Source organism: Cuculus canorus, chromosome 2 (genome assembly GCF_017976375.1).
Source record: "Cuculus canorus isolate bCucCan1 chromosome 2, bCucCan1.pri, whole genome shotgun sequence".
Lineage (NCBI taxonomy): Eukaryota > Metazoa > Chordata > Aves > Cuculiformes > Cuculidae > Cuculus > Cuculus canorus.
The window spans coordinates 37,097,127-37,124,673 of record NC_071402.1 but is presented as its reverse complement, the minus strand read 5'-3'; the positions used below and the strand labels follow the sequence as shown (position 1 = coordinate 37,124,673).

At 43.6% G+C, this 27,547-nt stretch overlaps 1 protein-coding gene across 4 annotated transcripts in view; it reads left to right on the top strand.

Moving 5' to 3' along the window:
- Positions 1–751: 751 nt before the first annotated feature.
- SGK3 (serum/glucocorticoid regulated kinase family member 3) overlaps positions 752–27,547 on the top strand; it is a 65,757-nt gene continuing 38,961 nt past the window's right edge. The window contains exon 1 of one of the 4 annotated variants that reach the window (XM_054058570.1): positions 752–902. The gene's annotated coding sequence lies outside the window, so the exon portion shown is untranslated. Of the gene's footprint in view, positions 903–14,522; positions 14,619–25,476; positions 25,635–27,547 lie in introns of those variants that run through there. The other 3 variants (XM_054058571.1, XM_054058572.1, XM_054058569.1) reach the window with 3 other exon arrangements.

The following is a 27,547-nucleotide window of genomic DNA, read 5'->3' as shown; positions in this document are numbered from 1 at the left end:
CCCTCATGCAACTGCAGCCTCAGGGCAGCAGAAAGGGGGGAGCCCGGCATCCTGGGGAGCAGCAAGAGGGGAGCCAGGCATCTCTACGTGACAGAAAGTGGGGAGCCCGGCATCCCGGGGAGCAGAAAGTGGGGAACCCAGCATCTCCAGGTGGCAGAAAGGGGAGATCCCGGCATCCTGAAGAGCAGGAGAAGGGGGAGCCCGGCATCCCGGGGCAGCAGAAAGGGGGGAGCCCGGGAGGAGCCCGGCATCTCTAGGTGGCAGAAAGGGGGGGAGCCCGGCATCCCGGGGCAGCTGGAAGGGAAGAGCCCGGCATCCCGGGGCAGCAGAAAGAGGGGAGCCCGACATCCCGGGGCAGCAGAAAGACTGGAGCCCGGCATCCCGGGGCAGCAGAAAGAGGGGAGCCCGGCATCCCGGAGCAGCAGAAAGACTGGAGCCCGGCATCCCGGGGCAGTAGAAAGACTGGAGCCCGACATCCCGGGGCAGCAGAAAGAGGGGAGCCCAGCATCCCGGGGCGGCGGCAGGAGGAGCGAAAGCAGGGAAAGCCAGCTCAGGGCAGCCGGCGAGCTTAGCGGGAGGACGGACGGACGGACAGGCAGACAGGCGGCGGGGGGGCGGGGCAGGCAGCTCGGCGCTCGCAGCAGCGCTCGCAGCGCGGCTCGGGAGGAGCCGCAGCCCCGGCGCTCCGCACACGGGAGCGTTTCGCCCCCCTTTTGTTTCAGCCCCCAAAGGTAGGCGCGCTCCCCTTCCCTGCCGCTTCGTTCCCGTGCGGTGGCTTTAAGATACTGTGTTTGCAAAGAAGTCGCTCAGTCATTCTGCATTTAGCATTCGCCTGGCGTATTTTCTTGCATTCCCATCCTCCAGCGGTGCTAACTCCTGTACTCCTGCCCCGGTGTTCTCAGGTACGTGTAGTTTTACATATTGTGCTTTATTTTGCGTGGCTGGTTGGGGTGGGGGGGGGTGGGGGTGAGTGCTGGGTTTCATCTACAGATGCCACCAAATTCCATTTCAGTTCATAGAATGGTTTGGGTTGGAAGGGACCTTAAATACCATCTAATTCCAACTCTCCTGCCATGGGCAGAGCCACCTTCCACTAGATCAGGCTGCCAAAGGCCCCATCCAGCAGCTCCACTGCTTAATTCCAGTGATACTAGGCTGGAATTAGACATTTAACAGTGTAAGCGATGGCTTGGCATTTACGTTCACAGCATTTGAAAGAGCCCTTTTCCAGGGACCCCTTTCCCCTTGCCCCTGTGGGATGAGGAGATCCTGGTTCACTTTGCTTTGTGCCTGTTGGCGTAGTTTAGATCTGTGGTCTCTCTAATGGTCACTGTTGTGGGGGAGGCAAGGGCTGGAATTGCTTCTTTACCCCTTTAAACACCTTCAGTATGAGAGAAGGCTGGGGACAGATAATTAAAATAACGCTTTCCCCTCCCTTGAAAAAGGAGTCACCAAGTGTTGGTACTTTCTGCACAGTTCTTTTATGAGGAAGGTAAAACTCTTGACACAGACTTGGAGTGTTTGCATTAGGGGAGAACTAGTGGAGCTGGAGAGAAGTGTCCCACAACATTCACCCACGTGACTTCGTATTTGCAGAATGTCTGTGGCTCAGTTCTTTTATAAGTATTGGTCACCTCTCCTTCTTGCCTCCGCTTTTCTGAGACTGATGTGCTCCTGCAGAGCTGGTATTTGCCTGAATCCAGCCAGGCCCTTTCCCTTAATTTCTGGGAGTGTATGAAGAGCAGGAATATGCACTAGCTGGCAGCAAAATACAGTTAGCACTCTCTATATTTCTCTGTAATAATTGCTACAGCCTCTTTGTTACGTTCCATGAGCATTGAAACAGCATTTATATTGGACACTCAAAATACACACTGACAGCCCTTGCATTTCATGTATTTCATGCTAATCTAATAAATTCAGTATCTATTGTTATCTTAAAAGAGGCTTAAACATTTCTTGAGGGGAAGGAGTGTTACATGGACCAGTGTATACAGGGCTGCATCCAGAGTGCTGCAAGACTCGTAATTCGTTACGTTGCTCTGAGGGGATCTTCATTTTGATAACCAGCAGCAGACAGGACTTGTTGCTTTTTATTATTGCTCTCTTTGCATTTCCATTCCCTAAGGACAGGTGGCTTTCTAAGAAGCCCCACAAAGCTGGATGTTCAAGTCTCATTCAGCAGAGGTCCTATGGGGGATGTAAGTTGGGCTGCTCCCAGCCCACTCTGCTCATAGAATAATAATGCACTGCAGGGAGCCAGTAGTTCAAGTTTTAAGATGTGGGCACTTTAAAATTACTAGTCTGTTCATTTTTTTGACTTGTTTAAAATCAATCCACAAGTAGGTGGATAATTTGACTGTAATGGCTTGTGTTTAAAATAGTGATTGCTGGGTTTTAATATGCAGATTTTTTTTTCAGCCTAGCTAGCTGGAGTAGCTGCAAGCCTCCAAATCTGACTTGACCTAGAAACAAGACATTTCAATAGGGTACGCCGAGAGCCCAAAATAAAGTACACTAAATAAAATGTCACAGGTATTAGCAAATAAAAATAGATGTGAAGCAACTTTTGTCTCCCCTGGAATCTAAGATATATGATGGAAATCATCTGTCATTTTATAAAGCCTAAATGCTCATTGCAGGTTCATGTTAATCATCACCGTGTCAGAGGGTATGTCAAATCTTATTTTCCATCCCATCCATACAGGATGAGCTTCTGATAAGCTATGATCCTTCAGCCACATCCACACATCGTCTCTCTCCTGGATTACCCTGACCATTTTCCATGTTTTTGTACTTTGCGTGCAAGTACTCAGGCATTTTTGTCTCACGGCTACAAGCCATTTTACACACAAATGTCCAGCATTTCTGCATGCAAGTCGAGATAAGTGACGTGTATTTGTAGTTGTAAATGAATAATTATTTTTTAATTTCTAATATGTCACTTAGAAAGCTTATTTTTAATGAGTAGGCACTTTCTAGAAGGAAGGTCTCTACCGGTTGGTTTTGTGACTTCATTTTTGGATGCTCGTAAGTCATTGAAGACTTACACTGCTATGAATTGGGTTTTTTTCTGTAGACTGAGGAGCTAGAATCTAGCATAAGTAATCTATGTATTTATATAGTCTGAGCTGTAGTAAAGCAATATGTTGTTTTTATTTGAAGTTAGCACTTGGAGTGTTTATATTGAAGGCTTCATTTTGTTCTAGTTAAAGTATGATCCATATGCTAAAATAACCTGCCAAGCAAACACGCTTTCCAAAGTAGAACTGAAGGGTTTCAGCATACTGTGAGAATATTTTAAAATGTGTTAATCAGGTTCCTGCTTGCATTCCTAATTACTGAACAGAATCTATACCCCCAAGTCTTCCAAACCACCTAATACGGTGTCTGCCTGACTCTGGAAGTGTCTTAAACGTATTGAATCTCCCTCTTTAAGCAGAAAGTTCTTAAGCGCCTTATCTAGAGCTGCCGTAGATGAGCATCAAAGCCCTTAGGAGATCAAGAAACTAGGACACCTGGCAAGCACACTGTAAACACACGTGCTGGTAGGATTGGTTGTGTTTCAAAATGCAGTTGTATAGGCTTTGTTTTTAAAACATCACCAGAAGAGGAGCAAGTATTCATTTTACCCACAGAGCTGGTGGTGATGGGACTTGTCTAAAGAGTAGACTGTGTTCTAGTACTTGAAACCTGTGCTCCTGGTTCCTGTGCCCAAGGGGTTCAAGCCCACCCATATCTTTCTCCACCTCTGCAGCTGTTGGACAGGCAGCAAGTAAGTGAGTGGGAGACCACGCTTCTCCCCCTGTGTTTAACCTGGGCCATCTCATGGAAGGTACAGCAGGTTTCTGAGGCTGACAGGAGAGAGGACCAAAACCTGGCTCTGTTGCAGCAGTCTGTGTGTTCCCCTGGGAGGAGGGCTGTGGTCGAGTGCTTGGTTACTGATGATGAGACTGTTACCACAGGTGTGAATTTCCGTGACATTCTTCGTGTTTCAAGAGAGGAGAAACACTTGGCTAGTTGCTCTAAGAGAAAACTGGCCCAGGAGAAGAATGAGCTCTGAGTTTTGGAGTGGATGGCGACAGCTGTTTGTAGTCCTGGCTTAGGAGTTTAAGCTCTGAAGCTGAAGTAGGGAGAGCGTCCAGCATTCCCTACCAAAACCCCCCCATTTCCAGTGCAGGAGTCTCCATCCTGGGCTGCCTCTCTCTCGCTGTGTATCTGTGTGGTGAGAGGTGTCAGCCTGGTAGTTTGGTATTATGCAGTTTTCAGGTGGTGGTGTAACTGATCCATACCACAGATCTGTGTGTCTGTGACCTGCTCCGTAACTCCGTTCCTTCACTCAGTTCTGTTTTGAGAGCTTTCCTCCCTAGCCTTTGGCAAAGGGAGAAGTAAGGTTCTGTCTTCATGTGACCTTTTCACGTGGGTCTCTCAGACACCCTGCAAGCATCGTCTGACAAGGAGAGGGAAATTCCTCATTCCCTCATATTTGAAATGCTTTGCTTTGCAACTACAGCATTTCTTTGTTTTACGGCAATAAAGTACCAGGTTGGGCAGAGTGTGGATAAGCAAGATTGGTGTCTAAATTTATTTCAAAACTCCTTCATCCAAAGAGATATCACGTCTTATTTCTTGGCAGACTTGTTTGAAACTCAGAGAGCAACTGGCAAGCTGCTAGTGCTAAGTGCCTTGCCAAATACTATTGCAAACTACTGCCACTGCAAAAGTTGCTTAGCTTTACAGACCGTTAAGTTTCTCTTGGAGTAACTCAAAGGGTACCAACTTCTGATTCTTTGCCTCCACTGAGAGGCAAGACCCATGGATTTACATCTGCTTATGAGGCACCAGCATGCTGCTTTGCTACTGCCATCCTTTCCAGTTCTTGCAATCAGTTTTCCTCTAACAGTACTTCTCAATGTTGTACTCACTGCTGCGAAATAATGAGGAAACAGAACTATTTAAAATGTTTTCATGGTATTGTTAATTGCTAAATATTTTGGAACAGACATCAGACTGGAAGGCTTTGCCTCCGATTCTGGACTCAAAGTTGCTAATGTAGCAGGTGCATCAGAATACATTTGCAGTGCCCCATGGCGTTATACCTCATATCTGAGTTTTTGGTGAACAACCGTGGAACTAAAGTCGTTCCCAAGTATTTATATTTATGAACATAGTATAGGATGCAAAATCTGATATCTAAATATGTGCAAACTGTGTACCAGTTTTTGAGACCTTGGAACTCCGCTGCTAAACTAAGGTAACGGTTGGAAACAGGTCTTATTTTTCAGAAACTATCTTGGTAGCTATTTCAGCACTTTGCATCATTAATATTTGCTCAGAATGATATTTTAATGGAAACTGTAATTTTTGGGAGGGACTTGTGAGGATTATTTTCCTGTGATGTTGCTTAGAACATTGCATTACAGAGACATTTCTGGAAGGTAGGAAGATATCCTGAAGGGGTAAGTGCTGCTTAGGGCTAAATGGCTTAAATCATGCAGTTATTCCAATTAGAAGGAAGCTTGGTAGGTGTGGAGTGCAGCCTCCTACTCAAAACAGGCTTAACCCAGAGTTCAAACAGGGTTGCTTAGGGCTTTGTCAAGCTGAGTTTTGAAAACCTCCGAAGACAGAGGCTCCACAGCCCCACCAGGCAGCTGTGCTGGTGGCCAGTTACCTTCACGGTGATTTCCCTTCTCATGCAATGCAAGGCAGCAGAATCTGTCCCCTTCTTCTTGGTAACTTTCTCAAATGCATCTGTAGGCTGCTGTTAGGTCCCCCCTGGAGCCTCCTCTTCTCAGAGTCCAGTCACTTGCAAATCACCTCCTAGAGCTTGTGCTGCAGCCCTTAACTGTCTGCCCTCTGCCCTCCTCTGTACCCTGTGGATTTCCTGTTTAAGTGCAGGAATGTCAGACACATGTATTTAAATGCAAACACACTCAGTCTACAGGACTCTGACAGAACAGCCCTGTATTTAGATTATGATAGTCTAGGTTTAGACAGTTTTTTTTGGCATCTTAGTGATGGTTATTTGTGATTTGGGATCACTATGAAGCCTTAAAATATGTTTCGTACTAAGTTTAGTAAATAAGTAATGGCTGAGCATTCAGAAAATGAATGTTTTTACTTAAATGCTCTGGCGTTTCTAGTTCATGGGATGTTTTTACTTTAACGTTGGGAGGCGCATGGAATAGGGACAGGAGGTAATTAAATAAAAAAATAACTTTTTTACTCTCTACAGATGGAATTTAACCATACCTTGCGAAACCAAAATGTATTAATTCTATACATTTGGAATACTACCAAAAAACTGAAAAAACAGGCAAAATTTAGAGCACTTCAGAAATAAAAGCTACCTGGCAAAAGCACGCAGACTGTCAAACACCTGAAGACAAGTGCACCAAAGAACTAGGAGACTTCTGCTTCCTACTGCAGTAGCAATGGTGCTTCTTGAATATGTTATGGGTGGAAAAAAAAAGGAAAGACAACCCCCTATATTTTCATAAAAAGTAAGTAGGAGGGGCATGTAGCATTAAAGAGTACATAGCAATGTTTTGTGAGAGGTAAGCAGTGAAACAGAAGGGGGTCATAGTAGATGCTGACAGCCTAGAATCCAATTTGCCTCCTGATTTTTTTCCCCCAAATACTGAGCCCTCCTGTTTCATTTAAATGTTTCTTTTAAGTAATGCATCAATGGTGTTAATCTAATCTCCTGGTACTGATGGTAAATTTCTTGTAAATAAGTAACTCAGCGTGACAGATTGCTCTTACAAGGGGTTCTGGATTTTCAGAATAGCAGGGAAATACCGAAGACACTTTCAATATTAAAACGTTTAAATTTCACCCTCTTCCCCGCCCCCCCCCCCCCCCAAATCAGCCCTTGGTAAAGGAAAATCTGTTGTCTTTTAAATTGTTGGGTCTCTTTTCTGCCACCCTTCTGTGTTCAGAGCCCTGACTGAAAAGTGGATGGGGTTTCTCTGTCAGGGGACCACAAAACTGTCTTTTGATGGTCTCCCTTAAAAACTGTGGGATACTTTCAGCAGTGACAGAAAATCTGAGTAGTTACTTGGCTCTGGTGAGAGAGTATGACCAATGTGCTCTGAATTTTCAACTGCTTTGGTGTAAAGTGATGGTATCAAGAACAAAATGTGCTGTTTCCAATGTTGTTTTACATCTTGTCTATGTGTCCACACACATTATAAGTAACTCTAAAGGCATATGCCGGATAGATTGGTTTAACTTCACTTTTCTTAAGAATTTTTGGAGGTTGGCTGCCTCTTTGGTGCTCTTTTCATGTTAACTAATACGTTATGTGGTGGATGAATAGGATTCTTTATAGAATTATCTAAAACCAGGCACTGATTTATTTGAAAACAAAGGGTTTCTTTAGACCTAAGTTTAAGCTGGCATTGCCATGAATCCTAGAATTATTCTACATTTAAATGAGAGAACAGTGATGCACTTGTACTTGGGCTTTGAACAGCACAGAGCTGTTGACCAGAGACTCTGAAACCGCTGAGCAAACCTTTCTAGGTTCACTTGCTGAAGTTTCCAAGCCCACTTTTCCCTCCTTATGCAGATAATGAAGAGCAAAGCTGAAAAAAATGCACTTTAAAAGTGTCACTAGTCAATTTGTTTGGAGGTATGCAAAACTGTTCTGCCGTGTATGATCAAAAAACCTATAAAAACCTGAGTGCTGTGTAGCAATCTAAGCACATACTTTTTCTCTGTTTTGGTTTGGGCTGTGTGGGCTATACTGCATAGCAGCTAAACAATACCTCACTTGTTTATGAAAAAGCTTGGGAAGAAGGGGTGAGAAAGAAGAAAATATTTACAGTAGTTTTCTACCCAATTAAAATCAGAAGGCAGACTGAAAAGGAAAGAGTTCATCTACCGTCCAAGCCAATTAAAGGTAAGTTTTGCTGCTTGGATGTTAATTTACACATCCAGCACGATGTAAATGTAAACTAGGAGCTTGACTTAGCCTCACCAGTTCAGATGATCTTCAAATTTATGATTCATTTGGTTTTGATTATAGCATCTGGGTGTTTAAGCACATTTCATATGAATTGATAGTGGCTATTAGAAATTCATAAACCACCTTAAAATGCTAAACTTGTGGAGTACTTCACCATGAAGTGTAAATAATGCCTGTGCTGCAAACATAGCTCTGAAACGTGAACTGACTATGATCTTTGGTTATGATAGTTTTATGTTTGGTGGCCTCAGCCACCAGCTGCTGTTTAATTATCTAGGAGTAAAACCAGAATTCTGTAGCTTCTCTCATGTATTAAAAAGTATGTAGAATTTCTGTGCACACACTTTAATTGTACTTGTTGATTCTAGTTGAGGTGGTTTGGTGTGCCCACCCCTATGTTTCAAGTGTCTTTGTTTATAAAGAATTAAAATAGGTGGAAGAAGAAATCTCCTAACATAGGGTTTTACTCTGAAATGAAATCATGCCTGACAAATTGGTGGCCTTCTACCACAAAATTACAGTGCTGGTAGAAAAGGGAAGAGCAGGTGATGTCATCTGTCTGGATTTGAGCAAAGCATTTGATACTGTCCTGAATGACATCCTTGTCTTTAAATTGGAGAGACACGGATTTGATGGATGGACCACTTGGTGGATAAGGACCTGGCTGGGTGGTTGCACTCGGAAGAGTTGTGGTCAACAGTTTGACGCACCCTCAGCAGTTTGCCTCAGTTTGCTGACAACACCAAGCTATGAGGTACAGTAGACATGTTGGAGGAAAGGGATACCATCCAGCGGGTCCTTGACAGTCCTGAGAGGTGGGCCCACAGTAATTTCATGAAGCTTAACAAGACCAAGGGCAAGGTCCTGCACCTTGGTTGGGGCAATCCCAAACACAAATGCAGGCTGGGCAGAGAGTAGATTAAGAACATCTCTGCGGAGAAGAACTTGGAGCTGTTGGTTGGTGAGAAACTCAGTATGACCCAGCAATGTGCACTTGTGTCCAGAAGGACTATCTTATCCTGGACCAGATCAAAAGAAGCATGGCCAGCAAGTTGGGGAAGATGATTCTGCCTCTCTATTCTGCTCTGGTGAGGCCCCACCTGGAGCTGGAGTCCTCAGCACAGGAAAGACATGGACCCGTTGGAGCAGGTTCAGAGGAGGGCCATGAAGATGATCAGAGGGCTGGAGCACCCCTCCTGTGAGGACAGGTTGAGAGAGTTGGGGTTGTTCAGTCTAGAGAAGAGAAGGCTCCAGAGAGGGTTTATAGGAGGCTTCCAGTCCCTAAAGGGGCCCTACAAGAAAGCTGGGGAGGGACTTTTCAGAAGGGCATGTGGTGATAAGAGAAGGGGAAATAGCTTTAAACTGAGAGAGGATACATTTAGATGAGATACAAGGAAGGAATTCTTCATTCTGAGGGTGGTGGAGGCACTGGACCAGGTTGTCCAGAGAAGTTGTGGCTGCCCCATCCCTGGAAGTGTTCAAGGCCAGGTTGGATGGGGCTTTGAGCAATGTGGTCTAATGAGAGTTGTCCCTGCCCATGGCAGGGGCGTAGAACTAGACGATCTTTAATGTTCTTTTCAACCCAAACTGTCCTATCATTCTGCAGTTCCATGAAGCTGTAAACTTGTCAATGTCTGTAAAAATCAGTTCGCTGTTTTACATAGGAGAATCACTTGAAGTGAACCAAAGGAAATTTTATCATCAACCACCCAGTCAAAGACCAGAAAATTCTTCAGGGTATATGTAGGAAGTGTGATGTGAACAGAATAAGAAACAAAACAATCCTTGACAAAGAATCCACGGGTACAGAGTATTTCAGAAGCTACAGAGTAGTGGCCTCATAAGGAGTAGAGAATGGCCTTGCTCCTCAGAATCTAAACAGGCACACACAGACAGACATGCGCAACTTGACCCTTCTTTAGGAAAAGCAAGTTGCATCTTGAAATGAAAATATGTTGGTAGGAAATAAGGAACTGTCAATGAGAAACTGGAATGTTCTTTGTCTTGGTTACTGCTTTATGACTTGGCAGCTGGAAAAGATTGATGGCTTGGGTGCTTGGCCTTTTGGTTTGGTTCTGCTATTTTCATTTATGTGAATTATAAAGACCCTAGACATAGGTCTTCATTTAAAGAAACAAAATAAAGACAGATTACTAACAATGTTATTTTAAAGTAAATGCAGACCTACCAAAGATGTCCACATGTTGCATAAGTTAAAATGGTCAATATGCTCCTCGAAACAGTGCCTGGTGCCTAAACAAGTAACGCTGTCACTCCAATTCTGCTTGTTGCTGCGAAGTATTGGGACCTATCTAACAGTCAAGGCAAGCAGTGTTGTTCTGGTCTGCTACAGTTGACCTGTCCTGCTTTGCTATCTGCCATACGGATGTCACTGTTGGCCCTGGTTTCCTCTGGTTTGGCTTAGAGTGAGTCTGTGTCACTACATTAGTTCAGTTTAGGAGGTTGCTTTTGAAGTACATCCCTCACCACATTTTAGTTGACTTTGCTGGGTGATCTTGGGGAACATGACTTGTATTCTTTCCAGGTGAAGTCACCCTGGAAGATGTTCTGCAGGAGTGCTTGTAACATCCACAGACCACAAACGGATGTCCTGTCCATAGGACCAGGCTAGAGCTGGCTTGAAGCCAAACATACAAATCTCCATGTAAACATAGGGAGTGTGGATGATGCATCCTCAACGTTCCTCTCTGTGAATGTGCTTGTCTTGCACTGTGTTACTTGCTAAGGTAGACATTGGAACAAAAACTACACCAAAGGCAGATCCAAGCACCTGGAGCCTGCCTCTTCTTATGGCATCAGGGGCAACCTTCTAAGTAGTTGCTCATGAAGGTGTAACACGCCTCTGGAATGGCTCTCCCTGCAAATGCCTGTCTCATTTTTCATTTTCTGTTTCCTGCCTGTCACTTGACTTCCCTCAGTGCTTCCCTCCATGCTTTCAAACCATTTTTTCTTCCTCTCACTTCTTGTTTGCCACGATCTCTTTGCTAGAACATTGCTCCCAGCCTAAGGGCTCAGTGTCATGAGGTCATTTAACTGTCTTTGCACCAAAGGTGCAATCTATCTTTTATGAAGAAGCATTTGCCTCTGCTGTTTTTAAAGCTCTTTCCTGGTGGAATCTCTTTCAGTGCTTCATTACCCTTCCATTTTTTTTGTTAATGTTCTTGTCTCCCCTCCTCCAGTATTTAATCTGAACCTTTCCTGTGCTTATTAGGACTTGTTCTATCCATAGCTGACTGAAGAGACAATTCTCTTCTCTTTGTAGTTTTTTTCCTCTGTACTAACACCTATCTTGCCCACCCCACCTCCCTGTAAGTCACATTTTCTGGACTGCATCGCATTTTCCTTACTGTTCCCTAGAGCGTCTCTGGTGGTTTCACACCTTTCCTAGGTATTCAGACACAAACAAAGTAAAGTAGAAGCATCTTTTTGGTTTTGTTTTGTTTTGGTTTTTTTAGTTCAGCACATTACTCTCAGGCTTTTCACTCCAACACATTTCTTATTATTTTATATCTCATAGTAATGTTTCTCTTTCTTACAGCAGCATGGTATTTGTCTCTTGTGTCCTGCTGCATCCTGCTGCTTTGTTGTTTCCCAGTATTTCTATACTTGATGGTTCCTGCCTGTGGGGAGTATCTTGTACATAACCTGGTACATTTCACTTTGTCCTTCCAGATCACTACTCTATCCTGATGATGATATATTTAACCTTTGTTTCTCACATCCTAAACTAATACTTGTTCTTCCTGCATCTGTAGTCTGATTGTTAAAATATCTTGAGGGTGTTTCTAAGCCTTACGAAAGGAAAGATGTGACATCTGTGCTATTTCTCCTACCTGTCTGGAAGACCTGTCAAAGAAATTTAGCAATGCGATTTAACAAATCTCTTTTGGCTACCAGTTAAGATTACCTCCAGGTGCTGCTCAGCACTTCATTCTGGATTGTTTTCCCCAGGAATTCAAAGTTAAACTGTCTAATTGGGTCTCTAATCTTCTTACCTGTTGTTTTTTGTTGCTTTGTTTTGTTTACGTGTTTGTTTTTTCCATTGTGCACACATGCATACACATTCATTCACATTCTCTCTCTCCTGCTCCCTGAAATCCTGCCTGTCATTATTTATGCTAATTACTGCTTAGATTTGGCCCTCTTGATGAATAGAATCATAGAAAGGTTTGGGTTGGAAGGGACCTTAAAGATCATCTAGTTCCAACCCTCCTGCCATGGGCAGAGACATCCCACTAGATCAGGCTCCCCAAGGCCCCATCCAACCTGACTTTGAACACCTCCAGGGATGGGGCAGCCACAGCTTCCCTGGGCAACCTGTGTCAGTGCCTCACCACCCTCATGGTGAAGAATTTGCTCCTGATGTCTAATCTAATTCTGCCCCTCTCCAATTTATAGCCATTTCCCCGATCCTATCACTCCATGCCTTTGTAAAAAGCCCCTTCCAAGCTTTCTTGTAGTCCCTTCAGGTACTGGAAGGTCACTATAAGGTCTCCTTGGAGCCTTGACTTCTCCAAGCTGAACAACCCCAACTGTCTCAGCCTGTCTTCATAGCAGAGGTGCTCCAGCACTCTGATCATCTTTGTAGCCCTCAATGAAGACAGATGTCCTAAACACAGTAGCCTTCTGGATGTCATTCTGCATCAGTTTTTCTCTGTGTTGACTAGGGCAGCAGGTTTTTCTTGCTTTTAAGGTATAAACTTATTGATAGTAAGGATTTTTTAAATATGCATTATAATTCTATCTTAACCATGCTGATTCTAATATCTGTGTGCTTATGCAGATTTTATACTTATTGCTAGCAATTTGACTGTTTCCACATTCTATGTCTGTCTTGACAAATACATCTTCCACTGTTTATTTTTACAGGGCATAAGCACAGATTATCCTGTTGCATTGTTTTTTGGAGAAGCTGCTACTGCTTTCTTGTCTCTCCTTTTAGTATTGTCTCTTGTGATGTCTCTTCTCTACCTGAATGTGTTCACATTTGTCTTCATTGCATTTATGAGCTCCCTCTTCTCCCATTCCATGAGGTTTAGTCAACTTGTCTTCTGAAGTGCTTACTCTACATTTCTGTAGAAACAAATCTAAAGGATCTGCTGCCTTCTGTATTTTCTCTGTTTTTTAATTAAATAAGAAGTATGAGTCTAAACAACAATAAAGCTTCATGTCAGTTCATGGGCCTTTGCTCCTGATGTCATGTGGCTATCAAGATACCACATATAGATTCCCATTTCAGGCTTTTCTTTTTTATTTCCAAGCTGCTATCTGTTTAATATGTAGACCTGAGCACATCTGTGGTGGGTCTAGATTTTGTTCCACAAGTTATTGATACTGTACAAAGGTCAGATGCAGGACCCAAACTCTTCCAACCATGGATTTATTTCCACTGCTTATTACAGCAGTGAAAGTAAAACAATTTAACAGAACCACATCGTTCGAATGAACAGTTGTGTGACTTTAGTGACCTCAGCAATTAGCTGTAAATGCCTCCTCTTGCTGTTTTGAAAGGCGAATGCTGTACTGCATTCCACTCCCAAGAGAGAACTGAGTCTTTACACATTCACCCTTAATGACACCAATGATGCTAAAGGCTTAGCATTAACTTTCTTCAAATCCAGGGTGAGTGAAAAGGGCAGAAAGAGTGCTCCCACTCCGCTACGGGAAGCCAGTCCATGCAGCATTTGTGTTAAATCTGTGCTATGTGATGCCGCTCTTTCAAAAGAAAGGGATCTGGTTATCCTGACCAGGGTCTTAAGAGCTAGGAATAGAAAGATATTGACACTTCAAAGGATTACTGTGTAGTCCATTGAGCACAATAAATGGGATATATGCAATAATACATATCTATATGTCTAAATTTACTTAGTTATCTTGGTCATTGGCAGTCATTGGGCACTTGAAGCTACATCAAGTCCACATTATGCTAGATGTCTTACACAAAATTAATAAAGATGACCTCTTTTCCAAAGAACTTTGCTCCGGCTTTTATTCCTAGGTGGTAAGATAAGACAAGTCACAGCTGCAGTGTGAAAATGATTCTGAACAGAGTGGGTGACAGTGGCATTCGATTGTGGAGGGAGCAAGAAGAGAGGGGTTGTGTTCAGAGCTGCATCTCTTGAGGTCTGAAACCCTGTGGGTTTCCTCTGGATAGGATGGTTGCAGAGAATGGGAAAGTGGAGAGGCAGGATGTAAAACGGTAGACAGACATTATCCTTGCAGTAAAGACAAATGAGAAAGATGATATAACAAAAATGGGAAGATATTTTTTTCATTGCCTACTATTTGATATTACTGTTTGTGGGGTGTGTGCAGCTGCCTGCAGCCATTTTTTCTGCGCTGATGAAGGAGGTGCCCAAAATAAAACACTATTTGGAGTTTAATATAATAAAGCTCTGCCAGTTTGTCTTGATCACAAAATGCTTTTTTAGGCTTCTGATTCCTTTTCTCCTACTTGCACTAAGATCTCCAACCCATAAGACTTACTGTGATTTTTGATGTTAATTTATTTGCAGCCCTTCATATCCTGTACCTAATTAGAGATCAGTTTTAGCCAACTAATTCACTGAGCATATTGACACACGAACCCTGATACTACTAAGGAGCTCCAATCTCCCTGGGATTGGTGAGTGGTCTTCCAAACATTTTATGTAAGCTGAGGGTTCTGCTGTTGTTCTACAGAGATGAGCAATCGATGTTCCGTGACACTAGAGAATGAGGCCTGGGGTGCTTCTAGAAGAAAGTGAGAAGTAGATGATTTTTTCCTAGCTGAGTAAAAAGGCTGTCCTTTGCAAGTAATCTTCCTCCACTGGGGGATGAGGAGTAAGAGACAGGATTCTGGACAACTCAAGATCTCTTCTGTGTTCTTCTGCAAAACCTTTCCTTGCGTCTTGGTTAATTCTTTAAGGCTATGCCGCAGGCACATTTTTATTGCTGTTTTCATGTTTTACAATGTAGCACGTCTTAATTTTATTGTTCATTGGACTCTGTATAATCTTGCCCAAGAAAATGCCACTGCTGACAAAGAAAATACTGCTTTATTCATTGAGATTCAGACTCTTGTTTACTTATTTATTGTGCTCTGTTGTATCAGGAATTTTGTTTGTTTCTTTCTTTAATCTGACTTCCTTACAAATCTGTGGTATATTCTGTGCCAACAAACTACAGAATAAACCACAGACCAGTGTCACATCTATTTTCCGTGGTTTTCAGCTCTGCTTAGTTTTTCAGCTCTAGGTAGATTATCTAGCAGTACTTCAAAACGTTTAAAACATTAACACAAATTCCATTATTTATGTGTTCATAAGATAGAAATATTCTCTGAAATAACATTTTGTTAGTATCATATTTACTTTCCTTCTTAGTAAATTTCCCCCCCCCGCTTGTATAGATAAATTTATTTTTTAAATTTACAAAAGAAAGTCTCTCTCTCTATATATATATATTTTTTTTTTTTTTTTTTGGTTCTAAAATAAAGAAGTAGGGGTTCTGCCTACTTTCCTCTCCCCTCCCTGAGGCAATACAGGAAGTCATGAGCTGTGCTCTCAGCTTTCCTGGACATGCAATAAAAGAACACTTCATATAATCCCACGTAAATTAAATAACCAATCCTACCATCTTCCTGTTTGCATACTCCCACAATTCTAGCATCTGCACAAGTACAGTTTGACTTCATACCTGCCCACCATGGTAGGCATATTAATGCTTTCAAGTTTGCATTTATGTGAAATGTCAAAACCATCATTCTCTGGGTGTGAGATTAATATTTTATTTGTTCTCTTTTTGTCTCCCTGGATCACTGGTCCTATTCTTAGTTGATAGAAACTCTACCATCACTCTATTACCCTGTAAAAGTACTAAGCTGCTCTGGCTTATGTGACTTGAGACATCTTCCCCATAAAACAGATTTTAAAATGTGGTACTAACTTAACTATGCAGGTTCACACTGAATGAAATAAAATGTATACCAAAAACTTTATTGAGCAGTTATGCATGTAGAAATGCTGGAGCCAGGAGTCAGCAGTATAAACAGCCATCTCGCTTGCTCTGACTTTAAAAGAGTTAAGTAAAAAAAATGGTTTTGGCCTCTGTACTTTTGCATTTCTCTTCTCAAAAATAGGCATTATTCTCATAAGAGTGAGAAGTAAACAGTGATTATATTTTCTGATTTTGAAGATGCTTCTGAATCAATCAGTGGAGGCAGAGGAGTGAAGAATGAAAATACCTGTAATTACCCTGACTTTATTTTAACAGAGGTACGTGGTGAGGAGTGCTTGGCCAGACATCTGCCCGCCACCCCAGGCTCCCTAGGGGAGGTGACCTTGCCAGCAGCGTAGGTGATCCCTGAGGTTCTGGTGTCCTGATGACTGCCTGTGGGTAGGCAGAAATTGGTGGCAAACAGAGAAAAACACTGAGCAGGGTAGGCCTGGGAGAACCGCAGTTATATAAAGGTGAATGATGAAGCATTATTTCTGAAGTGGGTATTTTGAGGGGCTGTTACCGCAACACTTTTTATATAAATGAAAGGTACATTTGAATCGGAAGCAATTTAGTGTACAAACCTGCTAGTGACTCATCCCAAACCTGAGGGGAAACAGAGCTAGCGTGGAACAGAGAGATTTTTGAGCACTTACATGGTATCTGCTTCAGACTGACGTTAAATTTTCATCAATTAATTAGTGGAAGATATTAGCACTTTCCTCCCACACCACTTCTATTAGCTTCCATTAGTGTGGTGCATATTCCCGTTTGGCTATCCTCATCACCATTGCAGCTGCATCCAAACAGAGATTGATCACTGATAGTTTCCTGAACAGATTCTGCACAGCTCCCATATTTCACTACCAATGCAACAACAGGGTATTTATCAAGTGAATCATAGAATCACCAGGTTGGAAAGGACCCACTGGATCATCGAGTCTAACCATTCCTAACACTCCCTTAAACCATGTCCCTAAGCACTTCATCCACCCTTTCCTTAAACACCTCCAGGGAAGGCGACTCGACCACCTCCCTGGGACATCTTGAGTTCTCGTGGCTTTACAAAATTCTGTATCTTCTTTCTAGAACACATTTTTCTCTTTGGTTAAATCAAAGATTTATAAAAACATGTAATGATTCAGGTTGACAGAAAGATTGCCATGTAATTAGAAAACTTTGGCATTTTGCTCTTTTTTGTTCTTAAGCAAGCTTAAAATTGCACTGTCATCTACAAAAATTACTTTAATTTGTACAGCATTGTTGGAGAAGACTGTAGTTGGAATAAGACATTGTTGATCTCATCCCTTATAGAAGGAAAACAGTAGCTTGGATTTTTGTGCAGGAACATTTTCATATAAAATATTTGACTAACGTGAGCAGTGACTGCAAGAAAATACTATGCCTTTTTAAATAATCTGGTTCTTTTTGTCCCTTTAAAATTGCTGTGTGTACATCAAAGCTAAATGTCAACAAATACAATTTTGTGATAACTTCTATTTAGTATTCATGTTCTGTGCTGCCATCTACAATGTCTTTGTTCTCTGTGGTCCTTTCCACCCAACACCATAACAACTAATATTGAAAAATTGCTGACCCAAAACATTAAATACTGCCATGTTCCTTTTTAAAACTGCATAATGGAAGAGTGATCTTGAGTTCATATCAAGATTAGAGGGATTTCTTTAATTGTTGCTTATGCTCCATACTCAAATTTGTAATATTCCATTAAGTGGCTTCTGCTAGACTGTCATATTACGAAAAGAAAGATATGTTAAGAAAAATCTAGTAGAGTCTGAAAGCTGATCATCTGTCCTCTGTCCTTGCTTGTTCTTGGACATCTTGTGTACATTGGTTTTACCTGGTATATGAAGAGAGGATGTGTCTTAAAATAACTCTGTTGCTGAAACTCACTTAAGGGTTCAAACTCATATACACAATTAAAACATTGACCCACAGCTCCCAAGACTGAAAATGAGAGTATTTGTTCATGGATGCCAAAAACTAGACTCCGTACTTGGTAGATGGAAATACCTCTTCTCTGCATGTCGGGAAGAGGTTGGGCATCTTGCAAACACGAGGAAACAGTTAGATAAACAACTGAACAAAGTAAGGACAGCAAGTAATAAATTCTTACAACATTTTGCTTAAATCTCTTTCATTTTTGGATTATGAGACAGAGCTGCTTGGTTCGGTGGTAGGTTTTTTTACATCCCTGCTACTTTTATTCTACTCCAAGTTGGTGCATAACAGTGCTGTAATGGAACGCACATGTCATTTGGCATAAACAATTTGTTAGAAGTATTAATAGAACAGCAAATCCAAATCTGGTCTGTTCTGTAGATTTTAGGCTGCCATTGAAATGCTGAGTTTTTTGGAAAAGGCAGTGAAGGGGTGGAATCGATGCAGGGACGCTCCCCAAACCAATGCCCTTGTTTAGTTTCATTTTAATAGAATACCTGTACAGATCTGCTAAATAGATCGGTAAACAGTAAATAGCTTGAAAATGCAAGTATGGTGCTTGTGTTCTTGCTCATCTCTACACTCTGGGGAAGAACTCTTGACATTCTGGGTAGACCCCACCTACATAACATCGTGTGCCAGAGCAATTGTTTACCAAAGCATGTTTGTGTGCACCAGCCTGTATTTGCAATTCCAGTAGAACGTGCTGTAGCTGGGATTCAGGAGGCTGAATTAAGAAACATCCATATAGAACTACTACTTAGAGAGCTATTTTTCTTTTATACTTAGCTTTCCTTTTTCGTTATAGTCCTACCTTGGAGATATTGCGAGTTCAGTTCCAGACTGCTGCAATACAGCCAATACCACAATAAAGTCACATGATTTTTTTTGTTTCCCAGTGCTTAGAAAAGTTGTGTTTACAGTATACTACAGTCTATTAAGGGTGCAATAGCATTATGTCTAAAAAAACATCTACACCTTAAATAAAAAATACTACATTGCTAAGAAATGGTGCAATAAAAAATGCAGTATCTGTGAAGTGCAATAAAGCAAAGTGTGATAACATGAAGTATGTCTGTACCTTCCCGCACAAGCTGCTCAGGTCTCCTGCAGACTCAGATACCTGATCTGTTTAATAGAACTGTATTTACAAGATGAATTCCAAAGAGCATTTGCTAAGAGAAAAATGCAAGTCTCACAGTACTATCATCAACTTATACTTCATGATCTGCATTGGACAACTTCAGCTTCAAAGTGTTTAACAACACAGTAATTTATTACTGCACTGTACACATATTTGCTGAGACCAGTCCCAGAACGTGTTAGCATATAGCAATAAATGGTGGGTTTGAGATGTCAAGCACATATTTTGCTATAGATATGTAAAGCAACCTGCTGCCCTTGTCCTTTTGTCATGTATGTATTCATCATTATAGGACTTAGACACAGGACTTCTATTTCATCATATTCTTGGAGCCCATGTAAAAACCATGTAAATCTTCCATGCTTCCATGTAAGCAAATGGAGGTGGCTTGAGGCATTATCTACAGTGTGAATCTGCAAGATAATGGAAAGCTAAGGTAAACTATGCTATTTGGAGTTTGGCATTCAGGCTCCAGAACTAGTTTATGGATATCCGTTTGGGCTCTTGCTCCTGACTGCACACTTGCAGTGAGCAAGGACAGCCGCAAAGCAGAAAGAGATCCAAGCCCCGTGGGCAGTGAGTATGTCCATCTGCCTTGGTTAGCAGTGTTTCTCCTAATGACATGGCTATAGTTGGATGACATCTCCTGGTGGAACCCTGCCAGCATTTGCACCCAGAACCACTCAGCTCGGAGTGTAGATGTCCAGCATATGTCTGCTGAGGTCCAGTAAATGTCTGCTGAACATTCAGAGAACAGGTACTGCTTCTAGGAAGGACCAGATCCATGTGCTGTAGCTCTGACCAATGTAAATGTCAAGGCACTTAAGATAGAGGTGCCACTGAACTCCTTCTTAGTGGGACTTTTCCATGTGACTGAGAGTATTTGGTGTTTACTACAGTTATTCCTGCCCAGAGAAACTCTCAGCTGTTGGCTTCATCATCCCAGTGTGCAACTGCATTGCCGAAGAGACTGAAAGCTTAATGTATTTTTAACAAAAAACATAATTGCTTTGAAGAGCACTGGCAGGGAATATGCATTTCCAAGGTACGCAACAATATACTTGGCATACACATTCCCCTAGGTAGGGATAAACTCACCTTTTTAATCTTTCAACTTCATTTATTTTTCTTTAATTCCTGTGACACTGCTGCTTTTGGCATAATGCTTGTTTGTGTACTAGTTGGTGTGCATGTTTAGTATATGCTTCAATTGATTTAAACCAGTTTTCTTCTTAACTTCTGTGAAGAATTTCTTTGATGTGGTGTTGCTGTCATTCTTCTGGTCCATGTTATGCATTTTCTGTGATGTTTATGAAATTATGGAATTTATTACAGTTTTTCTATAGTTTTCCATTATTTTCGTTTGTGGTGTTTGCTCTGCTAAGTTGGGTCCATGTGGTGATGTTGTAAATCCCTGGTTTTGGTCTCCAACAGCCTCTGTGCTCCAGGACACTCTTCCTGTAATACATGGATGATCTTCACGTTTGGAGTGCTGGAAAACTGTCAGCTCACTGTAAATGTTATTCAGGGCTGGGGAGCTTCCTTTACCTGCCAAGTTTTTATGCTTTGTCAAGAGATAATAATGAATCTTTCAGTCGTACTTGTTTAGGTGGCTTGTGGTAGTTTCAGGTGGGTTGGGAGAAGGGATTGAAGTGTATGTTTGCAACAAGTCAGTCTTTTAAGTATTCATTTCATTCCTTCAAATTGAAAGACTGCCTCTGTAATCTAAAGACATTTTGTAGTTGATCTAGCATACAAAAAGAAAGAGAAAAAAATTTCCTCTGAGCAGCTCATGTAAAATCGAACCATTATTCAGACTTCTGTAACAAGCACAGGCCCACAATTATGAAAATAAGTTAAATGAAAGCTATTAATATGCATACATGCATTAAGTGTTTCAAAACCAGCTTTGGTAAAGAACAGTTAGCTGGTGACACTGTTGCTTGCACATGCACTGTGAGGTTTAAATCTTGTCCAGCTGGCATTTCTTTCAGTTTTAACTCCCAGGCTTTCAGCTAGATCACTTTCCTACTGAGGTCTTTATTTGATTTTGCCCGTGGTAGCCCAGCTCTCCTGATAATCTTATGTGTCAAGGGAGTCTATCAGGAGACTGTTTTCTCTGGGATATGATGCAAAGTTGTTATGCTTTGCAGAGCTGAACATCTGGTCCCAACAGACCCATTCCCAAGCCTCTCCAACGTCCTGTTCCTAAGCAGGCAGTGGGGTATGAACACAGGTTAATTAGGTGTATCCGAACAAGATACTGGGAAGTAGTGTGAGAAAGCTGATAGAACACAGTGGGTGCATATCTGTCTTCAGACATTTTGTAGGGTCTTTGTAGCTGCTGGAATCCCAGGTGTTAAGACAGTATTTGCTCTGAGTTGTTGTGCCTGCATCATTGTTAGGCCTGCCCATTGCAGCCTGAGGCTTTCCAAAGGGTAATGTCCTCAAATTGCTCAGTGCTGTGTAGCTGGATACAATCAGCTTGGAGTCGAGTTGTTTGATTAAAACAGTCGGCACATGCATTGTTAACTACAGTGGCCATCACTTGCTTCCTGAATGAAGTCTATATTTATGGCTTTATAGGCTAAAGGTTAACAATAATTATTTAAAAGATCACTTCAAATCTGTTGTAGTGTCACGTTAATGCCTTTTGGAGGGTTTTAAAGAGGCATGCATTTGGTTTAACTGGAGTTGCTTGGATGCGAGATACTGTCACAGAAGAGTTTTTGATTCCAAACATCATCTCATCTTAGTGTGCAAACCTGATGACTCCATTAATGATCTGTTCTGGGGCAAGAGAGTTGTGTTGTCCCAAAGCGTAAGCAGTAGGATAGAAAACTTGATGTTAGAAGTGATAGGCTAAGATACCTTTTTAAAGATGCAGGAACTGAAACTAAAACCTGTGATGTTGGTTTTTGAAGCTGAAAGCAAGGTTATGATTTTGGGGTATCACTCAATTGACCCACACTGTGTTTTAGCAGTAAGTAAAAATACTAGGCTGCACTTGTCAAGTGGTTTGGGCTGTGGTTGTGTGAATATTTGAATATACACTGAAGTATCACTGAGTATACGTACGGAACAGTGTTCACTAGCAAGTCTCCTGGCTATGTTTAAACAAGTCGTCTGCATTCCTCCTTGTCTTTGTCATGCAATGTTTTTTATATTGTATTTAGTTTTGTCTGTATAGTTCTCTTGATGTTGTAAAATTAGACTTTTGATCTTTGGTCAGGGACAAGGTTTTCATGCTAATTTAAGGTCATTTACAGTAAAACCAGAACCTAATAGTTCAGTTTATTGCTACCTGCTCATACCGGACTTGGAGAAACATGTTAAAAGTACTCTGCATTCCTGTGACCTCTTGCATTTGTGTTGGGTTGAGATGGGTCCTTCATTCCTCTTCCCTTCTTTTTTCTTTTCCACCCCTGCCACCCAGTCAATGGTATTTTTCATCAGAGACTTGAAATAGTTGGGATGACAGCACAGTACATGTATTTGTAACATTCTTCAGAAGCAAAGTACTGCAGAGCAGTAGAAGCAAGATTCTTTGTGTGTATTACTTGCCCAGAAAACATAAATGTGGAATGCAGGGGAGTTCCCGGGGACAGAAATGCCAGAGCAAATGCTGACCTTTAACTTCACTTAAAAGGCAAGTTGTGTTCTGTGTTTCTGTGTGTGCTATACAGTTAACCACCAGGTATCCACATTGACTTTAGAATACTAGACATTAAAAGCTCATCAAGCGAATCTGTAAATTAGGATTATTTAAATTTTTTTTTATTTTTAAACAGCCAACTCTCTATTCAAAGGTTTAGGGCTTAGACTGCATGGTTAAGTAGACAGTTAAATTGTCTGTAGGCCAGGGTCATCTTCTCTGCTTTGCTGGGTTGAGGCCCCACTACTTACTGTAAATCAGTCCAGGGCTCCATTCAACTGATCTGCTGATGAGTGAATGATTAACTGAAAACTATCAACCAGCCAGAAGATGAACACTGCTAAACAACTTTGAAGTAAAATAACTCTTGAATACAGGCTACCTGATTAAGTTATTTGCCAACAACTTATTTTAACTGACTGAAGTTCAAAAGTTCTGGGTTTCATAACAAGAAGTGCTAACACAGTTTCTTTAAAACCACACTATGAATGTAAGGCAAATACCTTGCCTGATCCGAACAAGCAAAAGGCGGCTGTTGCTACAATGCAGAGTCTCTGGATCCAGTGGTGCCTGCCCCAAAAAGATGAAACTCTAAAGTCAGGAAAGGGCAGGCTAGGAGGGTAGAACTAATATCTTCTTGATTGGACTCTGCTGAAATGGAAGTTTGTAATCCAGCTGGCTTGTAGCTTGTGTGTACACAGTTGTAACGCGCTATTCAAAACACTGATGTATTTTAAATAATGCCAGGCTGCTTCTCTGGTTTGTTTCTGGAGCATTTGGATGACTGTCAGTGTCTGACACATGAGTGTAGTATTATGCAGGAATACTTCTGCAGCAGGAGTGTCCAGAAACAGAATCTTCTGAATCACTACTTGCCAGATACTTGCCAATACCCGTGACTGTTGAAATGAGCATCGTCTTGTCTTGTCAGGCCCAAATATGAGTCTTGTGAAGACATGCTTGTAGAGCATGGGGCTTCTCCATAATCAACAGAACGAATTCCTGGTGAAAACCCATGAGGGCTTGGGGAATCCTAGGCATTGCATCTGTTAAGATAGCAGAATGGGCTACAGTGTTTTCATGCTTGCTCATTCTTTACACAGCAGTTGAAATTGAGAGAATAATTTGGGGTATTTATATGGAGAAGGCTAAAATGGCATAGGCTTTTTTACTTCATTCTGAATATCACCATTTGCACTACATATTCCTTATTTCTTAAGCCTTGTCTGAATGATGAACATGCATGTGTTTAGAGACCATAGCAGATAGTCAGTAAACATAAGGTTTGAACTTTATGGGTGCAGTGGTCTGTTCTGTTAAACCAAAGCCATGCCAACTCCTGGCTGTCCTGCACTTCTAGATCTAGTTAACAACATAAAGAAGAAGCGATACTGCTATCAAAAGAGCTTTTTTTCCCCCCGGAATTTGTATTTTAATGACTGTTCTGTGGCCTAAATCTGATCAGGAAAAACTTAACATGCTACACTCAGTTATAAGAGGTTTCAATGAATTTTAACTGGAGTATTGAAGCTTACCCTCTAATTTCAGAGGGTGCAGAAATACTTCCCCGAGTAGTGCTAGGTATTATGCAAACCCATCTCGTTTTCTCTGCGTTATTCCTTCAGCACACACAGAAAAGGGCACCTCTAAGTGCACCAAGAGGTGAAGCTGAAGCCCCTCTTGTGTGCACGGTGTGGGGTTTTCTTTAAGATTATGTGACTCTTATGAGGTTCAACAAGGCCAAGTGCAAGGTCCTGTGCCTGAGTCGAGGCAATCCACGGTTTCAATACCAGATGGTGGGTGATGTGATTGAGAGCAGCCCTGGGGGACCTGGCGGTGCTGGTCAATGAGAATCTTTACATGAGACAGCAATTTGCGCTCGCAGCCCAGAAGGCCAATCGTATCCTGGGCTGCATCAAAAGAAGTGTGGCCAGCAGGTTGAGGGAGGTGATTCTGCCTCTCTATTCCTCTCTTGTGAGACCTCATCTGGAATACTGTGTCCAGTTGTGGAATCCTAAAGAGATGGAGCTGTTGGAACGGGTCCAGAGGAGGGCTACAAGGATGATCAGAGGGCTGGAGCACCTCCCATAAGAGGACAGGCTGAGAGAGTTGGGGTTGTTCAGCCTGGAGAAGAGAAGGCTCAGAGGAGACCTTACAGCGACCTCCCAGTACCTGAAGGGACTACAAGAAAGCTTGGAAGGGGCTTTTTACGAAGGCATGGAGTGGGATAGGATGAGGGGAAATGGCTATAAATTGGAGAGGGGCAAATTTTGATTAGACATCAGGAGGAAATTCTTCACCATGAGGGCGGTGAGGCACTGGCACAGGCTGCCCAGGGAAGCTGTGGCTGCCCCATCCCTGGAGGTGTTGCAGGCCGGGTTGGATGGGGCCTTGGGCAGCCTGGTCTGGTGGGATGGGGACTGGAACTCGATGATCTTTAAGATGCCTTCCAACCCAATCCATTACAGACTCATAGAATAGTTTGGGTTGGAAGAGACCTTAAAGACCATCCAGTTCCATGATTCTATGATTATTTCGGATTCCTTGCAGCACAGCGGCTTTGCCACCGCTGTTTCCCGGACTCTCCGAGCGGAGCCGCCCAGCAGGAGCGGGAGGGGCCGCCGGGAGGGCATCGGGCACTCCCGAGGGGCTGTGCCGGGTCCCCCCCGCCCCGCCCGCCGCCCCACGGGCCGCTGGCACCGCCCCTTCCCGCTGTCCCTGGGCAGGGCCGGCGGTGGGGGCGTCGCTCTGCGCCCCGGGGCGGGGCCGCTCCGGGGCCGGGACGGGGCCGCGGGACGGGGAGCGGCGAGCCTGGAGAGCGCCGGAGAGAGGGGCGGCTCGGCGGCATCCCGGCGTTGGAAACTTCCTTCCCGAGCGGCTGGGAGAGCGCGGAGGAGACAGAGGTGGCGGGAGCCGGGGGGAGGATCGACCGCGGGAGGAACGGGGGCAGCGTGTGCCGAGCCCCGGGGGGGCAGCGTGTCCTCACTCCTGGGTGGCGTATTGTCCTGAGCCCCAGGGCTGGACGTCGTGTCCTATGCCCCGGGGGGGCATCGTGTCGTGGTGTGTGCCCCGGGTGGGCGTCGTATCGTGTGCCTCAGGGCGAGTATCGTGTCCTGAACCCCAGGGTGGGCATCGTATCATGTGCCTAAGGGCGGCTATTGTATGCCCCAGGGTGAGTGTCGTGTCCTGTGCCTTGCGGTGGGCATCGTGTCGTGTGCTCCGGCTTGACATCGTGTCCTGTGCCTGAGTGGGCATCGTGTCGTGTGCCCCAGGTGGGCATCGTGTCATGATGTGTGCCCCAGGGCGAGTATTGTGTCATGTGCCCAGGGCTCCATCGTGTGCCTCCGGGCGGGCATCATCCCATGTGCCCCGGGTGAGCATCGCGTCGTGATGGGTGCCCAGGGTGGGCATCATATCGTGTGCCCTAGAACGGCTGTCATGTGCCCTGGGATGAGTATCATGTCCTGTGCTTCAGGTGGGCATCATGTCATGTGCTCCAGGTGGGCATTGTGTTGTGTACCCCAGGTGGACATCATGTCCTGTGCCTTGGGATGGACATCGTGTTCTGTGTCCCAGGATGATATCATGTCCTGTGCTCTGGGTGGGCATCATGTTCTGATGTGTGCCCCAGGGTGAGTATCGTGTCATGTGCCCAGGGCTCTATCGAGTGCCTCAGGGTGACCATCATCCTTTGTGCCCCAGGTGGGCATCATGTCATGATATGTGCCCAGGGTGGGCATCGTATCATGTGCCCCAGGGTGGTTATTGTGTGTCTTCAAGCGAGTATTGTGTCATACTCCCAGAGCTCTATCGTGTACCCCAGGGTGGGCGTCATCCCATGTGCCGTGGGGTGGGCATGGTATCGTGATGCATGCCCTGGGGTGGGTATCGCGTCACGTTGTGCCCTGGGGCCAATATCATCCCATATGCCCCAGGGTGGGCATCGTGTCACGATGTGTCCGGCAGGGCTGGTGTGCCCCAGGTGGGTATCGTATCATGTTGTGCCCTGGGGTGGGCATCGTGTTGTGATGTGTGCCCCGGGGCTGGCATCATCCTGTGTGCCCTAGGTGGGTATTGTGTCATGTGCCCTGGGGCGTCCCAGGGTGAGTATCATGTCATGTGCCCAGGGCTCTAATTGTGTGCCCCAGGGCAGGTATCATATCATGATACATGTCCCAGGCTGGCATCATCCCATGTGCCCCAGGTGGGTATCGTATCGTGATGTGTGTCCCAAGTGGGTATCGTTTCATGATGTGTGCCCCGGGGCTGGCATAGTCCCTTGTGCCCTGACATGGGCATGGCATGGTCCCGTGACCCCCACTGCAGGCATCATCCCGTGAGCCCCGAGGCCCGTATTGTCCTGTATGCCCCAGGGCCGGTATCATATGCCTGATGCCTACTCTGCTCTCTGAGCAGTCTGCAGCCAGTGCACAGCCGTTGTTTTGGAAGAAGGCAGCGAACCTAAGGGATTGTCCTGGAAAACTACAGCTTTTCAGGCAATGCAGTCTTGCAGGGATTCACATACCCTTAAGGAATTTAATTCTGACGAGGGTAATTAAAAGGTGGTTTTGAAGTATTAAGGCTAAAGCTGCTTTGACAGCTCGTCTTTTTTCTTTTAATATATATGTGAATTTTCCTCCTCCAGGAACTCTTAAATGTGTAACTTCTGCTTTTAGATGTGCAGTAGCTTTGCAGTATGGAATATTCATTTCTTATTCCCCTTTAACCTTCAGATATGTTTTCATGCTGGTGCTACGTTCCTTTTCAAGGCAGTAATGTCACTTGAATGCCCTTATGGTTCTTCCAGTTATTTGGC